The 12862-nt window shown below is 43.1% G+C and overlaps 1 protein-coding gene across 7 annotated transcripts in view; it reads right to left on the bottom strand.

Moving 5' to 3' along the window:
* The window catches only part of DLGAP1 (DLG associated protein 1), a 2415981-nt gene extending 2404834 nt beyond the window's left edge, over window positions 1-11147 (bottom strand). For 5 of the 7 annotated variants that reach the window (XM_069219941.1, XM_069219948.1, XM_069219940.1 and 2 more), the window contains exon 1: window positions 10786-11147. The gene's annotated coding sequence lies outside the window, so the exon portion shown is untranslated. The remainder of the gene's footprint in view (window positions 1-10785) is intronic. The other 2 variants (XM_069219943.1, XM_069219946.1) reach the window with 2 other exon arrangements.
* Window positions 11148-12862: the final 1715 nt, after the last annotated feature.

The following is a 12862-nucleotide window of genomic DNA, read 5'->3' as shown; positions in this document are numbered from 1 at the left end:
CCCGATTGCTGAATTCCTTATGGCGAATCAACTGATGTCCTGAGGACGAAGACCGAACCTGAATGCTGACTCCAAACGGAGGGTAACTATATGACAATGAAATTGTGATTGTCTGTTTGCTTTTCCTTTCTAGGTACCAACTGCTCTTTTGACAGAGACCATAGTTAGATGTTTTTCAAATTGATGTTACTAAATTGTTTTGCATGAAGCCCAACATGCGAATGCCAATTAGAGGTTAGTTGAGAGGGGTTCACTAAACTGACGCAGATAGACGAATGACCGAACCTATGCTTTGTTGACTAACGTGATGATGATACTCTGCTAGAATAACCTATACTGACGCCGTGTTTTATTTTAATGTTCATGATTCTTGCTTTGATGAAATCTTATCAGAGTTGCCATATTGTGACTTTGCTAATGTGTTTCTTGGTTTTAAGACTAATAAACTTACTAGTAGAATTGTAATCAATAGGGAATAAATATCATTAAATTCATATTATTCTGGTGTGGTTATTCATGACTGAAAGTTCATGGTGTTTCTGAGTTTCATTAAATGTCATTGACTAAGGTGAATTGCATTGTTTTAATAAATATTGATGACGTTATTGACATATTGATTGACACGTTGATATCTCGTCCTAAGGTGTCTTCAATCAGAGTCAAAAGATTCATTGGCCTAAAACGAGTCCCAAAGTGAATAAATTAATCATAAAGTGACACGTTAACACCACTATGTGCAAGTAATGACCATAATGTCTTCACTACATTGCAGTATCTTTGGTTACAGGGGTAGGGTCAGTCGCGGTGAGTGGGTTTTTTTTTCGGACTTAGAGGAAAAATAGAAATGTCTTTACTACACACAGCAAGGACCACCCGTAAATCAGTAATTAAGTAAAGGTATAGGGCTCACAGACTTTTGGGACAGAAGCCCTGTCCAAAATACGTCCCGCATGAAAGTTGTTATATGTTGATTATAAATGTATTTAAGGACATATTTTGATGACATCACGTTCAAAACGTGTTTCGCTATGTCAGCTTTTGTGACATGGAAACGGTGGGTCATACATGGTGTGTGTTTCTTTTTTAAGAGGAATATATTTATTATTGTTAGACAAAGCAACAAATTATCTATGTTTGTTTAAATAAGAAAGAAATGTAAAGGCCTTTTACGCATACTGTTTAATCCAATCCTACATCTCAAGTCAATCCTCTGAACATGTGAAGCCTTTTCAGCATTAAAGGAGACGTGTGATAACGCTAAGACAATGTAACTCTCCGCGACCCAGCAGAACTCAACACCAGGCTACATTATTTGGTTCACGTTTTGGTTTTGTTGTCCATTGAAATCCGAAATCTGTTTGTTTTTTTCACAGCTCAGCAGGTCTCGCAGGAAGCATGCTCATTAAAAAGATAAGATGCAAAGGCTGCTGAGGTTGTGTTCAGAATTATCATGTGTCCAGCAGAAAAGTGTTACACCGCTGAGACCCAAAGCTAAATGACATACAGCCATTTCCCATTTGTTTGACTCTCTCTCTCTCTCTCTCTCTCTCTCTCTCTCTCTCTCTCTCTCCTAAGATGTTGATTTTTGTGAGTGCTTTTACTATTTCATTCGGTAGGTTCCTGTAAAGGATAACATTTTATTCCTGGTTCAGGATTATATTCTGAAAAATTGAAAACTGCCCTTTGAAAATGCACGATCATCTCTATTTTCCGCCATGGGTCCTGCTTCATAAACAGGACCGAAGAAGGGGTGTATCTAACATTGGTGCAGCAGGTGCAGCGGCGCCAGTGCAGAACGAATCCTGATATTTGCTGTATTTGCTACATCAACTGCAGTCAAAGGAGACATTTTTCTTGCTTGCACCAGGGCTCATGGCATCCATGATACTCTACCTACGGACAGATGGAGGGCCAGTCTGCAATCACAGGTGCTGCGTGCAATTTCTGTAGAAAACAGACAGTGGTTACCTAAAAGTAGTTCTGAGAGTAATCTATGCTTGGTAGTGAGTGATCACTTAGACTACCTGTACTCTGGATGTCCAGGAAAGTATTATAGTTGCATAGTTTACAATCATTGTTAATGAGCATAAAGCAAAGAGACCAAAATATAGTTCAATTAGTAAATTCCATTTACAACTTCAGATACAATGTTTGGGGTTTCTAAACCACAGCACAAAGTGCCTCATAATAAGATGACGAAACAGTGCAGTTCTCATGTGTTGTAAAACGTGCACATAAAATGAAAACATGTAAAACACAGCAAATCCAAAAGCAGTTTATGGCTATCTGACCTAGAATGCTGGGAAATAAGGTTAGTAACAATGCAGTGCTAATGTGAGTCAATCATGCAACTGAATACAACACAGCAAATCCAAAAACTGTTTATCGCTCTTTGTTCATCTATGATGCAAAGTAGGATTACATGGCATCTATAGGCCCCAAACTACACACTAATTAGAAAGGACAGTCCAAAAAAACAAACTCTGTTGACTTTTCAGCCCCACGTAGACACTTAATGGGATCTTTATCAGGACAATTGTCTAGAACATTTTGGGGGAGGGAATCATTGCGCAAATATAAGAAGGGACTAAGTATAAGTCAGTCAGAAATGAACAAGGTGCTCCACTGAGGAGTTAAACGACCTGAAAATGTTATCATCAATTACAGAGAATAATACTTTCAAAGTCACCAAGGTGTCAGGATCTCAGCCTTAAGGATACATTTTTATTAATATGTGACTGGATAAACTGTAACCAACTTAAACTGAACTCAGACAAGACAGAAATCATCATCATTGGGAGACAACCTCATCTACGGAATACCACCATCTGGCCGGCCTCTATGGGCACTCTACTTCATCCCAAGAATTCAGTCAAAGTTTGGTAGCATTGATCAATTCCAAGCTATCAATGAAACATCAGATTGGGGCTATGGTCTCAGCCTGTTTTTTCCAACTACATAAAATTAGAAAGATCAGTAGATTTCTTTCCTTTGACGCTCTTACGCAGGTTAATGTGGCACTGGTGGCTTCAAGAGTTGACAATGCTAATTCCCTCTATTTGGGTCTTCCCAAGAGTTTAGTTGGCAGGTTTCAACTAATATAAAAACCAGGCAGCAAGGCTGCTGTATCAACAACCTCATAGATGTCAGATCACTCCCTTATTGTGGGAACTACATTGGCTCCTTATTGAACAATGCTCTGTCTATAAAGCATGCTGCTGTCTTCAAATCCTTACAGAATCTCAGCCTGGCTTTCATCTCAGGTCACATTTACAAACATATATCAGGTCACAAACTAAGATCCTCCCATTTAAATATTTTCTCTATTCCCCCTTTCAAAAAGGAGACGCTAGGGGTGTTAAGTTCCTCGTTTCTTTCATCCCATATCTGAAGCTCTCTTCCTCTTAAGATTAGGTCCATGCCTTTTCTATCTTAAATTTAAGAAACTTCTGAAGACCTGGCTCTTTAGATTGGCATAGGTTTAATCTCCTGGTGTATGTCCTGAAGTTCTGTTTCTGCAGCTTCAGCACCATGAGACCAACTGGTGAATGTGCGCTTTATTAGTTCAGATAACATAACAACATAACAGGAATCAAAGGTATGACCACAGTACACCATCTCTGCCATCATCTAAAGACTTAGGGGGTCATTTCGACCTCAGCGGTCTTTTGACAAGACTGCCGAGGGACCACCGTGCTGAAGACCGCCAGTGGTGGCGGTTTTCCGCTCGGTGTATTATGACTGCTGGCAGCCCTCTGTCCTTTTTCGGACGGAGAGCCGCCAGCAGCCATACTGGCGGGCAGCGGGGAAGTGGAGGTTGCTCCACCTCCACCGCCACGTCAACAGAACACCGCCCACCGAATCACGTTCTGTGATTCGGCGTGGTGATCTTCTGTTGACGGTATCGTGGCGGCGGAGCAGCCCCCATGGATCCCGTCCCCTCCCGGAGGATCAACGGACCAGGTAAGTTGATCGTCCGTTAGGGGAGGGGGGCTGTTGTGTGTTGTGTGCGTGCATGGGGGTGTGCGTGTTTGTATGTAGAGGGGGTGTGTGAGTGCGTGTATGCATGCGGGGGTGTTGTGTGTTTGGAAATGAGTGCGTGTCTGTCTGTAAGTATGTCTGTATGGATGTGTGCGTGTATGTCTGAATGTGGGTGTGTGCGTATGACTGTGTGTGTGGCTGTTGGCATGTATGTTGGTGTGTGTGCGGGTATGTGTGTTGGTGGTGCATGCGTGCGTGTCGGGTGTGAATGTGTAATGTAATGTTGGGGGTAGGAGTGGGGAGGGGGGTCCTGCCACCTTTGGGGGTGGCAGGGGTGGTGGGGGGTGTAGGGGAAGGACTCGGGGTGGGGGTTGGGGGAGACCCCTATCAGTGCCAGGGAAGGAATTCCCTGGCACTGATAGTGCTCACCGCCATGGATTTCATGGCGGTTCCAAACCCCATGAAATCCATGGCGGTCAGCCGGGTCATGATACCGCCGGCGGTATTGTGACGACCGCCGGGCTGGAGACCCAGGTCTCCAGCCCAGCGGTCGTCTCCACCCTGGCAGTCGGATTGGAGAAGTGGCAGATGACCATGGCGGTAACCGCCATGGTCATAATTCCAAAAATTTTACCGCCAGCCTGTTGGCGGTAAGACCGCCGCTTCTCCACCGACCGCCAGGGTTGTAATGAGGGCCTTAATTTCTATACCCTGTCTTTAGTGCGTATTAAAGCAGTAGGCAAATTATCTGCTGTAATACGCTGAGGCCGGTATTAGACATGTGTGTGGCAAGATGGGACATACCGATATCCACAAAGGATCAATATCTATCAATGAATTTAAATACATTGGTAAACGTCTTCTTCTGTGATTAAGATAGAAATGTATCTGTAAATTTCATTGCTTATTTGAGCAGTAAATTACATGAGGCCTGCATGGCTGAAAGGCCTCGTGTACAATCAGAAATAGGTCTCCATCTGCAGCTGCACTGCTCTATTTTAGGACTGCTGTAGGGGAGCAAGAGGTGCACTGGTTCAGTTGTCAGACCATCAGTCTGCTGATGAAGGTTTCAGTGAGATCCAAGGCTGTCACAAGAGTAGCCCAACCACTGAGCATAAATTATTTTCATGGACAAATGGGACTGTACAAGATAACTTGTGACCCTGCAGTACATTTTACATATTCAGAAATTACATTTGTGAGATAGCACATGTACCAAATGTACCCTTTTTCCATGGCAACATATTTCAAATATAGAATAAAATGTAAATAAATGTGAAGATCTGCTCCTAAGTTGATAATATAACAATATATTTTAATTACCCGTAGACTTACATGGAGATTGTTTTCAATTCAGTGGAACACTGTCCTAAAGCAGATTTACTGATGTCACGTGGCGCACAGGAGATGTATTGCTTTGTACTTAGAAAAGTATCTCTGTATTACACATGATTTACAACAGTGAATATCTGTATAAGGTACCTGGAGATATGAGACCTGAATGACCTATGCAATGCTTCGTGCATTAGACATAATCGCTGTTTAGCAGGAATTATAAAAATAAGTATTCGATGGGAAAACACCGAGGAGTAGCCAGGAAAATGCAATATAACTATGTTGGTCTACTTAGGGGCATTCGAAACATGCATTACTGCTTTTCCATCATGTATGTGTGCACCTGACATACACCCAAATTAATCAGGCACATGTAGAGCATAAAGTGTAGAAAACTGCATTAACGGAATGCACCAGCGACTCAGAGACACATAAGAAATAATTTGAATACGAGAAAAAATTACCATTACGAAAACTTGCCAGTCACACTTTTCTTAACTTTAGCTTGGGCATAGATTGATGAAAAGGAGCTTTAATTAGCACAGCGCATGAAAACCATATATAAAAATGTGTACATTGTGAAAAAAAAATTACACGTGGATCCCCAAAAAGGGTACTTGGATACCTGAATACCCAAAGATGATAAGATGCACACAGTTGTGTAAGTTCTGTATTTCTTACTTTACCATTCTTTCTGTATACTTTTGAGAATTAGAGCCATTGTGTGTTCTGGCGAGACATCATGTGAATCAGTTTATGAAATAAACAGACGTTCTACAGGAAGTGGTGTCAACTGATGGCTACCTTGCTAAACTTGGGATCCAGAACCTTGGGGCAGATTTACTAATATGTCACTCAATGCAGCAAGGCAACTTGCTATGTTGTCTGAAAGAGAGAGAGCAGAAGTGATCTATATCTACTAAGATATGTTGCACCTCTGCTCTCTCCTACAGTTGATGCACTATGTGCTGCCTGGCGCCAATGTAGGCGCTCTTGTACCATGCTGCAAAGGAGCCTATGTTACGGCAGGATTGTTTTCGTGCAGGAAGGGATACCACCCTGCACAAAAACAATCCTTAGAGGCATATTCCTCTTTTCATCACACATTGAAAGTGGAAGCAACAAAGAAAAATTAGGATATTTCTCCTTGTTCCGCCTCTGATGTATAGGCACTCCATTTTGGTGCAAACCGAGGTTTACAATTCTTTCTAAATCTAATTTGCATCAAAACATAGGGTGCACAGGGTGCACAGAAACTCCCATGCATCACTTTGTATTTACTATGTGTTTACGAACCCGTGCAAAGCCATTCAAATTGACTTTGCATGGCTTAGTAAATGCCAAAATGGAATTTGCATTGGGGATGCTCCAAAAAATGTGGTGCAACACTGCTGCAAAATAATAGAAAATCTGGGCCTTGTGCTCTAACTTTGCTATAGCACAGGACCCAACATTGTGTGATTCTGCCCAAATGGCTTAATGTCTATGTTTTTCAAATATTAAAGTAAAAAACAATACATCATGCTGCCCAGTTTTGTCCTGGGTATAAATTCATATTAAATTCTGAACTATATAACTTGGCTGCTCCCCTCATACTCAGACACACAATATTTGTTTATGTACAGCACCCACTACTTTGAAATGTTTCTGGCGCAACAAAATTACTGTCAGCTAGGTTAGCACTATGACAATTTTTTAAACTGAACGTGTCTATTGAACTGTATATGTATATAGATAATTGCAGATTTACTATGCTTAAAGCCACATTTGCATGCCTTTAAGAAATGTGTGTGTGTCTGTTCTTATGTATGTATAATATATATATATATACATATATACATATACATGCATATATATATATATATATATATATAGAGAGAGAGAGAGAGAAAGAGAGAGAGCGCGAGAGAGAGAGAAAGAGAGGGCTCTAGGTGAGATGAAAAAATGTTTTCTCTGTAGGTAACGTAACATAAGAAGACTAATTAGGAATCATTCCAAGAGGGGTTTCCTATGTAATAAGGGCGTGGCTTCCTGCACATAAACTAAAATCCTGTGCTTCCCATAGTGGCACCTAATTAGTATTATAGTGCCTCTCTGTGACCGTTCTATTGCTGCATACACACCAGTAATACAACACAGGGCGTCCGCCTAAAATAAGCCCGAACTATTGGCTTTGCCAATGCTTGGCATATGTATAGGATAAATAAGAAACAATGATTTCGTTGTGAATAATAAGAGTAGAAAATGTTCCAAATCTAAAAATATGAGACTGTGACAAAAACATTGCTATATTCTGTGAAGAGGTGGTGGTTGTTGGAATATCTGTCACTCTTGCTCTCTGATTTGTACAATTTGCCCTTGTAGTCTCAATTTTAGACACATATGGCCTTTTTCTCCCCACATCTTTCTGAAACCCTCCACCTGTATGCCTCACATCTCATACCTTTCCTCTTCAGCACTCATTTTCCTCTCTCCTGCATGCTCTTCCCTTCTATCTCCTCCACTTTACCACATGCACACACACACTGACTCACCCACAACCGCTGCATTTTCTTTTACTTTTGCCCTGCCAATTATTTGGTAGCGTGAACCTTCATCACACACTTTCATCTAGAATCACAATTGGCATATCTGACCATAGCTCTGTGCTCTCTGCAGAGAGGACAGGGATTGGATGAGCATGTTTTCTGATCATTATTGTGACCCACTGACAGGCACTTGCACTGCCTTCAGTCTGACCTCCAGAGCTCTCAACCACCTTTATAAACACCCACCGACAACCTCAACCCACATGAACACCTAGAGGCGACTATGTTCACAGTCTGCACTACACCAGAGTAATAAGCTGTATGAAAAGCTACAGCAACTGCTTGTGCTGCAAAAGCAAATACTCATAGGGAAGGCAAGAGTGAATAAAATGTAAACAGGGATTGCATCCCTGGCATGAATCATCATAATGGATTTTACAGTCATTGTTCAGAAATCGATTAGTATTTTGCCCGCAGAGTTCAGGGCATAAATATAGGGCCTCATTCAATTTCAGTTTTGAATTACTCCGGGGTCTGAGACCTGTGGGCACTGCCTCACTTAAAACCCTGTATGTATATATCCTTAAGGCACATCTATGTGTGTCTAAGGACAGTAAATCTATATTCACCAATATTTATTTATCTTCACCGTACTGTGGTAAACTAGTCAATAATTTGGAGTCGATATTTTTCAGGACCATATTTGAAACGTGATAACCTTCTAAATCGCCATGAATGGATCTCCTATAAAGTGTACCATCATTCATTCAATCTTACGGTTATGGATTCTAATAGTAGGAGGGTGGGGAAAAAAACTACAGAAACCAGGATCGAAAGGTAAAACTGGACTAAATAAACAGCTCACACCTGACGCCAGTCAGTTTCAGAAGAGAGAGGGTTATTTTTTAGCGGACTTGGCAGACTTCTTTCAACACCCATTACACCACAGCACGCTCAGGTCAGTATAGTAGCAAGGATGCCATGGATCCTGGTGCACACAAGGAAAATACCCCTTTTAACTGAGCTTGGGGTAGTGAAATACAGCAATTATCTGGAAGTCAATGGGCCCCATTGAGGTTATGGGCCCGGTGCCACTGCACCTATGAGAGCTTCGCCCCTCGGAGGGACCCCTGTTTTCATGTAACATGCTTGTGTCCGTTTAGTATGTGAGCACCTGCCTCATCACAGCCAGAACATGTAAATCCAGCTCGACCTCAGACCCCTCTTCACATGCATCTGCACACGTGCGCATTCAAGGCAGCATTCTGCAGAAAGACGCCGCCTCCTCACCGAAGCATGTGTTTCACGTTTGACTGGGAATCCTCCGTCTTGTAAGGCCAGACGTGCTCTGTCATCGAAGGTGGACCTGCTGAAAACACATATTTATATTTTAAGCGTCCTGGAAAAAAGCAAGCAATCCTTCAATTAGGTTCCTTTTGTGACGACGTATTTAGTGCGGTGAGATGCTAGCTTCCACAGCTATCTGCATCTTTTACTGGCTAATAATACAAGGTAACGAAATATTCAGTCTGTGAGATGCTGAGTGTGCCTTGAAATTAGTAGTATTTTACACGGGTGATGAAATTAAGGTTGAAAGTGGCACAAACCTTCTATTTCTATGTTGCTAATTATTTCCCAGGGTTGAGTTTAAATACCCCATTCTACATCAGGCACACTTGGACGTGAGACACAGCCATAAAAAGTATGGTTTTGCTCTACGACAAGACGCTACTCTTCAGTAGAGTCCCTGGGTCGGTAGCAGAGGGCCAGCAAATGCCGCTCAATTCCCCAAAGCACGCAACCCCCTGTTCCTGCTTAATCAATAAACAGCGGCACGTTCATCCGCCGCACAAAGGCATGTCTCTGCTCCGGACCGGCGCTCCCCTAGCCCTGAGCACATCCTGGTCATGAGACGGGACAGTCTCACGAGCGCCGCGCTCACAATCCGAGCGCTGACCGGGGCGCGCAGCTAGTGCGACCGAGCACCTTCAGGCAGACACAGCCACGGACCTTTTTCCACCCGCGCCTGGTTTCAGGGAGACACCCCACCTCCACGCGCATCCACCGTCCCGCCAACAACAGGCAAGCTGTGAGGGCAATCGGTGCAACGAGGGACCCTAAGAACACCGTGACCCTCAGAAGAGAGGACAAGCCGAGCAAGCCCCGGAGAATTCACCACTAGTGTCACTGCCAGAGGCATCTCGTCTGTGCCCAACTGCACAACCCCGGAGTGAGTGGGCGAATCATGCACACACGCAATGCCGCGGTACCATTTGCAAGCCGCCCACAGCCAGAGAAGTGCAAAGCAACACGTTTACTGCCGTGCCACATGCTAACCGACGCAGTCTCAGTTTTATTTCATTTTTTCTCTACTTTCACGTGTACTGTACATACCTCGCCCAGTCACCGTCAGGACAACGACTGCGCTTTTTGTAAAATAATAATAATAATATTAATAATAAAACACCATAGCCTATTGTTCGTACTTCCGAGCTGGTAGAAATGAATGTTTTTGGCAGACGCGCTGGTTTGAACGGCAAAGCCTGGGACAATGAGAAAACACGCACCTCGATAGACGAATTCAATCGAAATGGATCATGCATTCCATTAATCTCGACTAATAGTCCATACGTTTGCAGCAAAACTGCCCTTCAGAAAACAACGAAAGAGGGACACGATTTTTTATACGTTATAAGTCTTGTGTTAAAACCCATAAAACATAAAGAAACAGCACCGGCAGGGTGTCACTAAGCCACATAACGGCAAATTGCATTCGTTTCTTTGCCACCCGGAAGGGTACGGTACAGAAAAGAGCGGATCGGCATGGTATATGCTGTCGACACCTAAGTACGAAGAGACCCATATACTATGCAGACAATACACTGACCGCTCGAACACAACACGCAGATATGTACAAGCAACCACGTTCACATCGGTGTACCTTTTTAGTTGCAATCCATCAAATAAGGAAGGTTTGGACCAAAAACAAACCACGGGCAAGCGACGATATACAGACAGTGAATTCTGTATCCGAGGAGACCCTGGGTGGGAGAAGCACAATCCAGGCAGCGGAAACCACTTTGCTGTAATGCAATCTGCACACCCGGGATGTGTATGTTTTAAGGATCTGAAGGGCATGCATGAGGGACCGTCAGACCCATACTGCTGTGAGAGGCGATCCAGAGGGCGAAGGAGGAGCCGCTGAAAGATGCAGCTCACGGGGGGTTGGAAGACCGCTGTGATTTCCTCCTTCCCAGCAGGATTGGAGCCACAAACCATCCATCTGAGGCTCGTATGTAAAGTGGCTCATCATTATTTGCTAGTAGGCAATACTGGATTGGCCACATGCACTGCTACGCGATTGGTTAGTAAAGATGTTTGGTTCTTACAAACTCTCTGCTATTTTCTTTCATTGAATGCTCAGGGAGCACTGGTTTGTTCATCACATCGTGTGATTTGCTACAGAAACTGGGACTTGGAAAGGCTCAGAGCATTCCTAGAAATGCCTATCACTTTGTGCTATCAAAGGGTATTGATTCTCTCAAACTGAGCAGGCAGCCTTCAGCTACTGGCTAAGCATGCTTGTGAGTACACACCCAAATACAACACAATCTCTACCCTAATTACTCATCTGAAAATGCAATTTCACATGGCCTCTACTTTTCCAGGCATATAAAACATCGTTCTTCATTTAATTTTTTCCAAGCACGCTCTTTCGTGGCAGATTCCTATGTTATGAAAAAGAGTTACCTTGAAAAGTTCTACAAATCTCAAAACTTTACGTTGTGCATATTACTTTCATCCTGACTTTAAAAGTCTTCTATTTTAAGACCTGCGAGTCAATGTGACTATGTTCCATGCTGATCCCCCCACATTCATGCACAGACCCATCAGTTTTGGCCCATACAGCCGAGCATGGTGTATGTGCATTTTCGCCCTAGGTGCTTCCTCCCACCATTCCTCTTGTGACTAGTAGTGAGCTTTGGTATCAAGACGTCCCTATGGGACACTAAAACGTCTATGGTGCATGTGCCTTCACTCTCAACGTTCTTCCACGTATCCAACATGGCGGCCACTGTTTTGCCATGATGAAGGGGGTCCCGGAGCTTTCCTCCTCCTAAAACGGCGGCTATTTTCAAGGGCTGACCTAGTAGCTGACAGTCTCTTGCAGTGTGTCAGACATCTGACAACAATTTAGACCTGCTTTATAAACCACCACCCCGGCAGTAACATTACCTTCAGGCCGGCACAGGAGGGTACGTCAAGGGTGATTTACCAAGTTGGACCCCGTGAGTATGGACAAACAACTTCATGTGAGTTTCTCTTTTCCAACATACTGTACACCTCTTAACTGGTATCTCTGTCTACCAGTTTGTTCCCCCAGTATAGTGTGGTCCTCTGCTTAATCTTTAGAGGCACCAACTCCACTCAAATAGAACAGGATTTCAATTACCTACATTTGGGAATGTAACCCAGTGATATTTCATATTTCCTGTGTGCTTTTGGAGTTGTGTTGTGTTTCCACCCGTGGTCACATGCCTGTTCATTTGTTTATTTTTCCCTACATTTATCTGCAGGGCTGTACCTCACCCTTAGCATATTTTATCTTGCCATTGTGGCATAATGTGGGTATCAAGAGGGGTGTCAACCCATTCCTTTAGTGGTGTCACCCTGGATTAGTCGACTTTTCTCTCTCTTTTTCAGGTCAGATTTCTGATGTCCTGTACCATAGCAGGCATAGTTGACACAACAGATTTATTGGGCATATTTATTCATTCATATCAAATCTCCATTCCCAATGAGGTGTAGGTTACGTTTCACTTCTATGGTCCTGATGAATTGCCTTAGATCCGGTTGGGTCATGCAAGGCATGAAACATGTTGACCCTAATTCACATATTTTTAGCTGTCTAGGTTAATTGGTTCCCAGGACAATGTTTGCTTGTTTTTACTCTTGTCAAGGGGACCACCTTATGAAACTGTCTTTGGTACCCCCTTAGACATTGTGCATATCATATA

Source organism: Pleurodeles waltl, chromosome 2_2, assembly GCF_031143425.1.
Source record: "Pleurodeles waltl isolate 20211129_DDA chromosome 2_2, aPleWal1.hap1.20221129, whole genome shotgun sequence".
In the NCBI taxonomy this organism is placed as follows: Eukaryota; Metazoa; Chordata; class Amphibia; order Caudata; family Salamandridae; genus Pleurodeles; species Pleurodeles waltl.
Note: the sequence above shows the minus strand (reverse complement) of the source record. Positions and strands in the feature narration are given on the sequence as shown.